The sequence below is a fragment of the Elephantulus edwardii genome, unplaced genomic scaffold (genome assembly GCF_000299155.1).
Source record: "Elephantulus edwardii isolate Elephantulus edwardi_28Jun2011 unplaced genomic scaffold, EleEdw1.0 scaffold00046, whole genome shotgun sequence".
NCBI classification, from domain to species: Eukaryota; Metazoa; Chordata; class Mammalia; order Macroscelidea; family Macroscelididae; genus Elephantulus; species Elephantulus edwardii.
Genome location: NW_006399796.1, coordinates 6,844,865 through 6,852,300, shown reverse-complemented (window position 1 = coordinate 6,852,300; position 7,436 = coordinate 6,844,865).

Sequence of the window (7,436 nt, the reverse complement as noted above, 5' to 3'; positions counted from 1 at the left end):
AAATCAGTCTACATTTTCAACACAATCCCAGTACTGATACCAAATTCATTTTCAAGGAATTTGACAGGGATATCGTCAAGTTTATTTGGAGAGGAAAGAGACTCCAAATAAGCTAAACACTTCTGAGAAACAAAAATGAAGTGGAAAGGAGAGAGCTCCCTGACCTCAAAACCTACTACACAAAATGGTATTAACAAAAATAGCCTGCTACTGGTAAAATAACAGGCACATAGACCAGTGGAACAGAATTGAGATTCAACAAGGAAATAAAACCTATCAAATGGGGAAATGACAACCTCTTCAAGAAATGATGCTGAAAAAACTGGACTGCTACCTGCAGAAAGCTGAAACACGTCTCACACCGTATACAAAAATCACCTCAAGATGGATCAGAGATTTTAGAGTAAAGCTAAAACCATAAAGTTCATAAGAGACAAACTGGAATCTAGCTTAGAAAGTATAGCTTATGGTATAAAGAGATTGCCAAATACAGACAGAGATGCATAATCTAAAGAGGATAAAATTTATGAATGAGACCTTCTAAAGATTAAATCCCTGGGCACATAAAAAACTTTTTTCCAACAGGGTGAAAAGAAAGCCTACTGACTGGAAACAAACATTTGACATTACCACCTCAGACAGGAGTCTCATAATGAAAGTCTATAGAATACTCCCTGGGCCTCCCCAAGAAAAAGACTGATGATCCAATTTTCACAGAGGAAGATATTTAAATGGCCAACAGACATATGAATAAATGCTTCAAAACACTGGCAATAAGAGAGATGGCATATCAAAACCACGACTAGATACCATCTCACCCCAGTAGCAGTGGCAAAGTTTAACAAGGCAACAAGTAATAAATTTTGGAAAACGTGGAGAGATAGGAATTCTTATACATTGTTGGTGGGATTGTAAAATAGCACAACCACTCTGGAAGACAGTTTGGCACTTATTCAAAAAGCTAAACATAAGAAATTCTATATGACCCAGCTATTTCATTGCTTGGAATATACCCCAAGAAAATAAGAACTGAAGCACAAATGGAAATTTGTACACCAATGTTCATTGCAGCATTATTCACCATGGCAAGAACATGGAAACAGCCCCGATATCTATCAAATTTGTAATTAGGTGGTATTTATAAATTACCACCTAACGTGGGAGGGACTGGAGAGTATTATGCTGAGTGAACTAACTCAATCTTGCAAGGACAAATATATATAAAACCATTATTGTAGAATGAGTATGAGGATCCAAGGGGGGGAGGGGGAGGGGGGAGCAGAAGGGTGAGGATGAGCGGTGTGTGTGTGTGTGTGTGTGTGTGTGTGTGTGTGTGTGTGTGTTAATCACAGCATTGCACTATAGCGTGGAGGAGGGTGAAGAAAATGGGAAGGATCATTTGTGGAAAATGATGTGTTCAAACTTTGTAAATAAATCAGTATAATTTTTTTTTAAAAAAGCTATTGTCATTCCATTCAACATCTCTGAATCTTGTGAACAAAGCTCTTTCACAGACCGAATCTTACAATAACCTTTGTTTTCCCAGGAAATTTTACATAGGGTAATCAAGCCTGAAGAAGATCGCTAAAATAAGTTTTCTGATACTTATCATTCTCCATGTCTTCAAAGTCCAAACAAAAGATGAAATGTGTGGCAACTCTTTGTTTAGAAACCTCTTTGTGTTTGTAGTTTAAAATTTTTGTGGTTCAAAAGTTGTTGAAACTTCCTTCCATTCTGTCCCCAGTAAATACCAGAGAGATAGGAAATCAGTGGAAATATCAAGTTTATAGTTCTGTCCTCATTTAAGTAAAGAAAAAAAACCTGTGTGTTTACTTTTAAGTGACATGTAGAAGTTGAAAGTTTGGGACATAATATGAGAAATAATTCAACTTAAAGTCAATTCAGTGGACACTGAGGAAAACTATAAATTTTCCTATATTTCTTGTCTTCATCAAGCTCTTTCACCACACTTGATGTTCTAGTTCTTTTTGCTTCACTGTTTCCATTGTCTGACTCTCTCCTCTTTGAGTTTAAAACACAACCCAGCACAGTTAGGACAAGAGGTCATTGAGAAGGAAAGGAAGAATGTGGCATCCCATGGATGACTACACTGCCAGTTTTGCTCTGGATTTTCCATTTGGCCAGAGTGATTAATTTGATGCCAATCAAGTCACCACTAACAAAGTATAACTTGCCTATTAAGTACATCCTGGAAAAAGGAGGGTTAGAGGTAAGAAGAAAAGAGGTAGAGTCAAAAGTATTATCAATTGTAGAAGACATCTAATTTCTTAAATGACCTTATATTTTTATTTATTCAAATGATACTTTAATGCCTCTTATAGGCTCATTTCCAGCTAGTTGAGTGCTTCCTTTCACTTGGTGTAGGAGTTGTTTTCATAGTCAGTAAAGCGTATTTATTTATTGAAAAAAGATTCATTGAGCATCTCTGATGTGACTTTCCCCTGGAAAGTAATTCCAAGGCAAATTTTAAATTATCTTACAATAACAAATAGATGTAACATGATCTAGGAGGCATACAAATCCCCTCAGTCAAACCAAAACATCTAGGAAGTATAAAGGCATTGATATTCAGCCATATCGTTTAAAGTAAAAAAAATAAAGATTTAATTATCTGTGATAGATAATTGTTTTTATTGCTTTTGTTAGGTGCTCTTCAGACAGCTCAAAATTACCCTATGAACAGTTATTAAGAACTTTGTCCTAAATTGTGCCATCCTCATAACTCTAACATACTTGAGACCATTGCTGCAAGCACTGTGTCAACCCATCTGATTGAGCATCTTCCAATTCTTTGGATGATGCTCCACTTTTCCAAGTATGATGTCCTTCTCCAGGAAAGAGCCTTTTCTATCAATATACCAAATGAATATGAAATAAAGCTTTCTTATCTTTGCCTCCAAGGAGCACTGTGGCTTTGCCTTCTTCAAGACATACCTGTTTGCTCTTTTGGCAATCCATTGGATATTCAGTACTCTTTCCAAACACCGCAGTTCAAAGATATCAACTCTTCTTCCATCATCCTTACTCACTGTCCAGCTGTTAGGAGCATAGCAAGAAATTGAAAAGACTATGGTCTGAATCAGGAGCATCTTGACGCTCAAACTGTCATTATGCAGCAGAAAGCTGGGCAATGACTAGGGATGATAGAAGAAAAATTGATGCCTTTGAGCTGTGGTGCTGGAGAAGAGTATTGAATATACCATGGATTGCTAGGAGAACAAGCAGGTTCATCCTAAAATGAGTGAAACCAAGCTTCTCCTTGGAGGGAAGGATTCTGAAGCTTCATCTTACATATTCTGGGCAGGTTGCAAGGAGGGACCGGTCCTTGGAGAGGGACATCATGCTTGGAAGTGTAGAAGGACAGCACAGGAGAGGAAGACCCTTGATGAGATGGACTGAATCAGTGAATGGGGTAATGGAAATAGATGTGTCATAGACAATAATGTTGGCTCTGAATAGAACAGAGTTCAGAGCTGTTGAACACAGGGTTGCTGTGAGTCACAAGAAACTTGACAGCACCCAACAACAACAATTTGGAGAGGCCTTTTGACTGTAGACTTTCCCCGTGCAATATATTACCTATCTCCTAACTGCTGGAGAGGCCCTTTGACTGCAGACTTTCCCAGTGCAATATATTTCCTGATCTCCTAACTGCTGGTATCAAGTGTACTGTGGATCTAAGTAAGATGAAGTCATTGACAGTTTCAATCTTTTCTCCATCTATCATGATGTTGCCCAACAGTACAGTGGTGAGAATTTTTGATTACTTGACATTGAGCTGCATCCATATTAAAGGCAGTAATCTTTGATCCTCTGCAGTAAATGTTTCAAGTCCTCCTCACTTTTAGAAAGCAAGGTTTTGTCATCTGCATAGTGAAGATTATTGATGAGTATTCCTCCAAACTAGATGCCACATTCCTCCTCATAGAGTCCAACTTCTTGAATAATTTGCTCAGCATACAGAATAAATAGGTATGGAGGAAGGATACAACCTTAAAACACATCCTTCTTAATTTTAAAGCATGTGCTATTTCTTTGTTCTGTTCACACAACAGCCTCTTGTTTTAGGTATAGGTTTCACACAATTCCCATTCTTCTCAATAACAGACACAATATGTTAAGCACAATTATTCTCTGGTTTCAGCCAGGATCCATCTGACATCAGCAGTGAAATCCCTGGTGCCATGGCCTCTTCTAAATCCTTTTTGAACTTCTGGCAGTTCTCTACGTACTGTTCTAACCATTTTTTAATGATCTTCAGCAGTATTTTGCTTGCACATGATAATAATAACATTGTTCAATAATTTCCATATTTTGTTCAATCTGGGAATGGGGACAAGCATGTATCTCTTCTAATCAGCCATTCAGGTCTTCCAAATTTCCTGGCAAAGACTGATGAGCACGTTCAGGGATAGATAATTTGATATTGTTGTTATTATGTGCTGTCGAGCTACCTGTGACCCATAGCAACTCTATGTACAACAGCCCAAACTCTGCTCTGTCCTGTGTAAATCACACTGTCTCTGACACACCCATCCAGATTACCCCAGTCACTGAATCAATCCACCTTATAGAGGGTCTTTCCCTCCTGCACTGTCCCTCTGCCCTGCCGAGGATGCTGTCCCTCTCCAAGGACCGGTCCCTCCTTACAACATGTCCAAAGTATGTTAGACAGAGCTTCAGAATCCTTGCCTCCAAGGAGCCACCCAGTTTAACCCTTTCCAGGATGAATCTGTTTGTTTTCCTAGCAGTCCATGGTACCCTCAATACTCTTCTCCAGCACCACAGCTCAAAGGAATCAATTCTCCTTCTATTTTCCCTACTCACTGTCCAGATGTCTGATGCATAGCAAGTCATTTCAAAGACCATGGTTTGTATCAGGCACACCTTAGTCTCCAGACTGACATCATTGCTTTTCAGTACTTTGGTGAGGTCTCTGAGCCTTACCCTTAGTGTAAGACTCAAGGGCAACACACTTTTGAGGGGAGAAAAAGGCCAGTAATATGCAACAAAAAGCACCTCAGAAACTTCTTTGCATGACTGCTATCCATGGTTGGCTCATCTTGATGGCAGCCATGCAAGGGAATTCTTTATAGCCTGGAAAAAAAAGAATACTAAAACTACTCAAGTGCAAACACCTTCCATTCTTCATATTATAGTAACAAGAGCGTAAATATTCACATAAACCGTGAAATTATATAATTGATTCTTTCTCTGGCTTAAGTTGGACACTCAACTATTGGGGTTAAGGTAATAGTCCTTAGATTCTGTGTCCTCCTGTGGTCAGTGTGACTTTTCTGTTCATACTTACAGCTCAATCTCTCTTATTCCCTCTCTGTATGTTTTTTTTAAGTATTTTTATTAATTTTCATAAGAATACCTTTCCAGTATATTTCATTCATAAACACTGTATTTTATACAATTATTCATATATATATATATTCTGGTTTTTTATGCTAGTTTATTTTTTATACAGCGCAGGAGCGGAAGGCCCTCTATGAGGTGTATTGATTCAGTGACTGGGGTAATCGGGATGGGAGTGTCAGAGACAGTGCGATTGGCACAGGACAGAGAGGAGTTTAGGGCTGTTGTACATGGGGTCGCTATGAGTCGCAAGCGACTCGACGGCACATAGCAACAACAGCAACAGTTTATTTACAAAATTCAAATACATTGTTTTTCACTCTAGATCTTTCTCATTTCCCTCACCTCCTCACCCATCAAATTGTACCACCTCAAGATTAATCCCTCCCCATCCAACACCCCTGCACATCCTCAACCCTCTGCTTCCATCTTGGATCTCCCCACCTTGGATCTGCATACTCATTCTACAATAATGGTTTAATACAGCATTTGCTCTTCTTTTGGGGTTTTCACATTGATTTTTGCCCTTGCACATTTACATAAACTCCACTGCCATAACCTGACTCTTGGTAACCCCTACTGAGTTTCCAAATGGGAGGAGGCTGCCTCATCTTTTTCCTTCAGAGTGGCCGGTAGACTTGAACCACTAACCTTCCACTTATCAGTAAAACATGTAACCCACATTGCCACTAGGGCTCCTGAATATTTACATAAAGAAGTATTTACTAACAACTTTTTTTCAGAGCTTTTGTTTCAATAAACACTGTTTTCAGATGACTGACTACATTTCTTGCATAACAAAATGTTCTTTTTCTTCCTTTACTAAGTACTCAGGACCACAGTGAGCGTTTAAAACCCAGAGGGGGGTTTAAAGTACTTTATTGATGAAAAGACTCAATTCTAGCTTGGAGTATGAGTGAAAAACACAGTCCCCATCTTGTTGAGTCATTTCCTATTTGGAGTCCTAGCATTTGATGAATCCTCCATCACGTGGTACACAAAGTCCCTGTGTAAATTCTGTTAAGTGACTCCAGGCATTTATTTTACAGGCATTTTTATCCACCTCATATGCAACATGAATATACTATATAAACATGTGCAAAGCAAATATGAAATTGGAACAAATATAAAAGCATTAGGGAACAATTTCATTTTGATACAGGATGAAACTGAGAAGTTTTTCTGCAATGATTACATTACATTTGGAATTTCTAAAGAGGTAGGCAGAAGTAGTCCTATAAGTGCAAATGATTTTATTAACATGATGTATGAGCCCAAAGGAATCATGGAGTGATAAGTGAAAGAGCTTGCTGTTAATGGAAAGATTACTATTCAGGTCCACTCCAAAGTGGTGTGCACGCGCACACACACACACGCGCACGTGCACACACACACACCTAGCAATTTGCTTCTAAAAACTCAGCCATTACAAGTCCTGCAAAACTCACATGAGCCGGAAACAATTCAATGGCAACTGGTTGATAGTAGTATCAGAGACTTGGCATCCCTTGCTGTTTTCCTATATGTTCCCCCATGAAGAAAATCATACTCACTTAGTTGCTTCAGATTGAGTTGTTTAAATCCCTGAGTGATTCATCTCTGCTTATTATTCTGCACCCAGACTTCAATTGTGATCATGTGATCTGCTGGTTATCTAAATATCCCTCAGTTTGTAATGATGCAGTTGATCCTTTGAGTTATTCAGAGAAGTTCTCAGGTACTTAGGCACCTTTGATCCATTGTAGTTTCAACTTAGCACTCTGTTTTAAACTATGCCTTCCCGTATGTTGGAATAGTAATTTGCATCTTGCTGCTTACTTTACAGTTTTAGGTATGCATATATTTTCTTGTTTATTATTTGCTCTTATGGGTACAACACTTGTCTGTCAGTTGTTGTATTGAGGTGACTCGCAGGTTGCTGTGATGCTGAAAGCTATGGTACCAGCAGGGTCACCCATGGTATAGAGGCTTCAGCACAGCTTCCAGATTTAAGACAGTCTAAGAAGCAGCATTTTGTCTAGTGGTGAGGAGCTATGCTACAACCTGAAAGC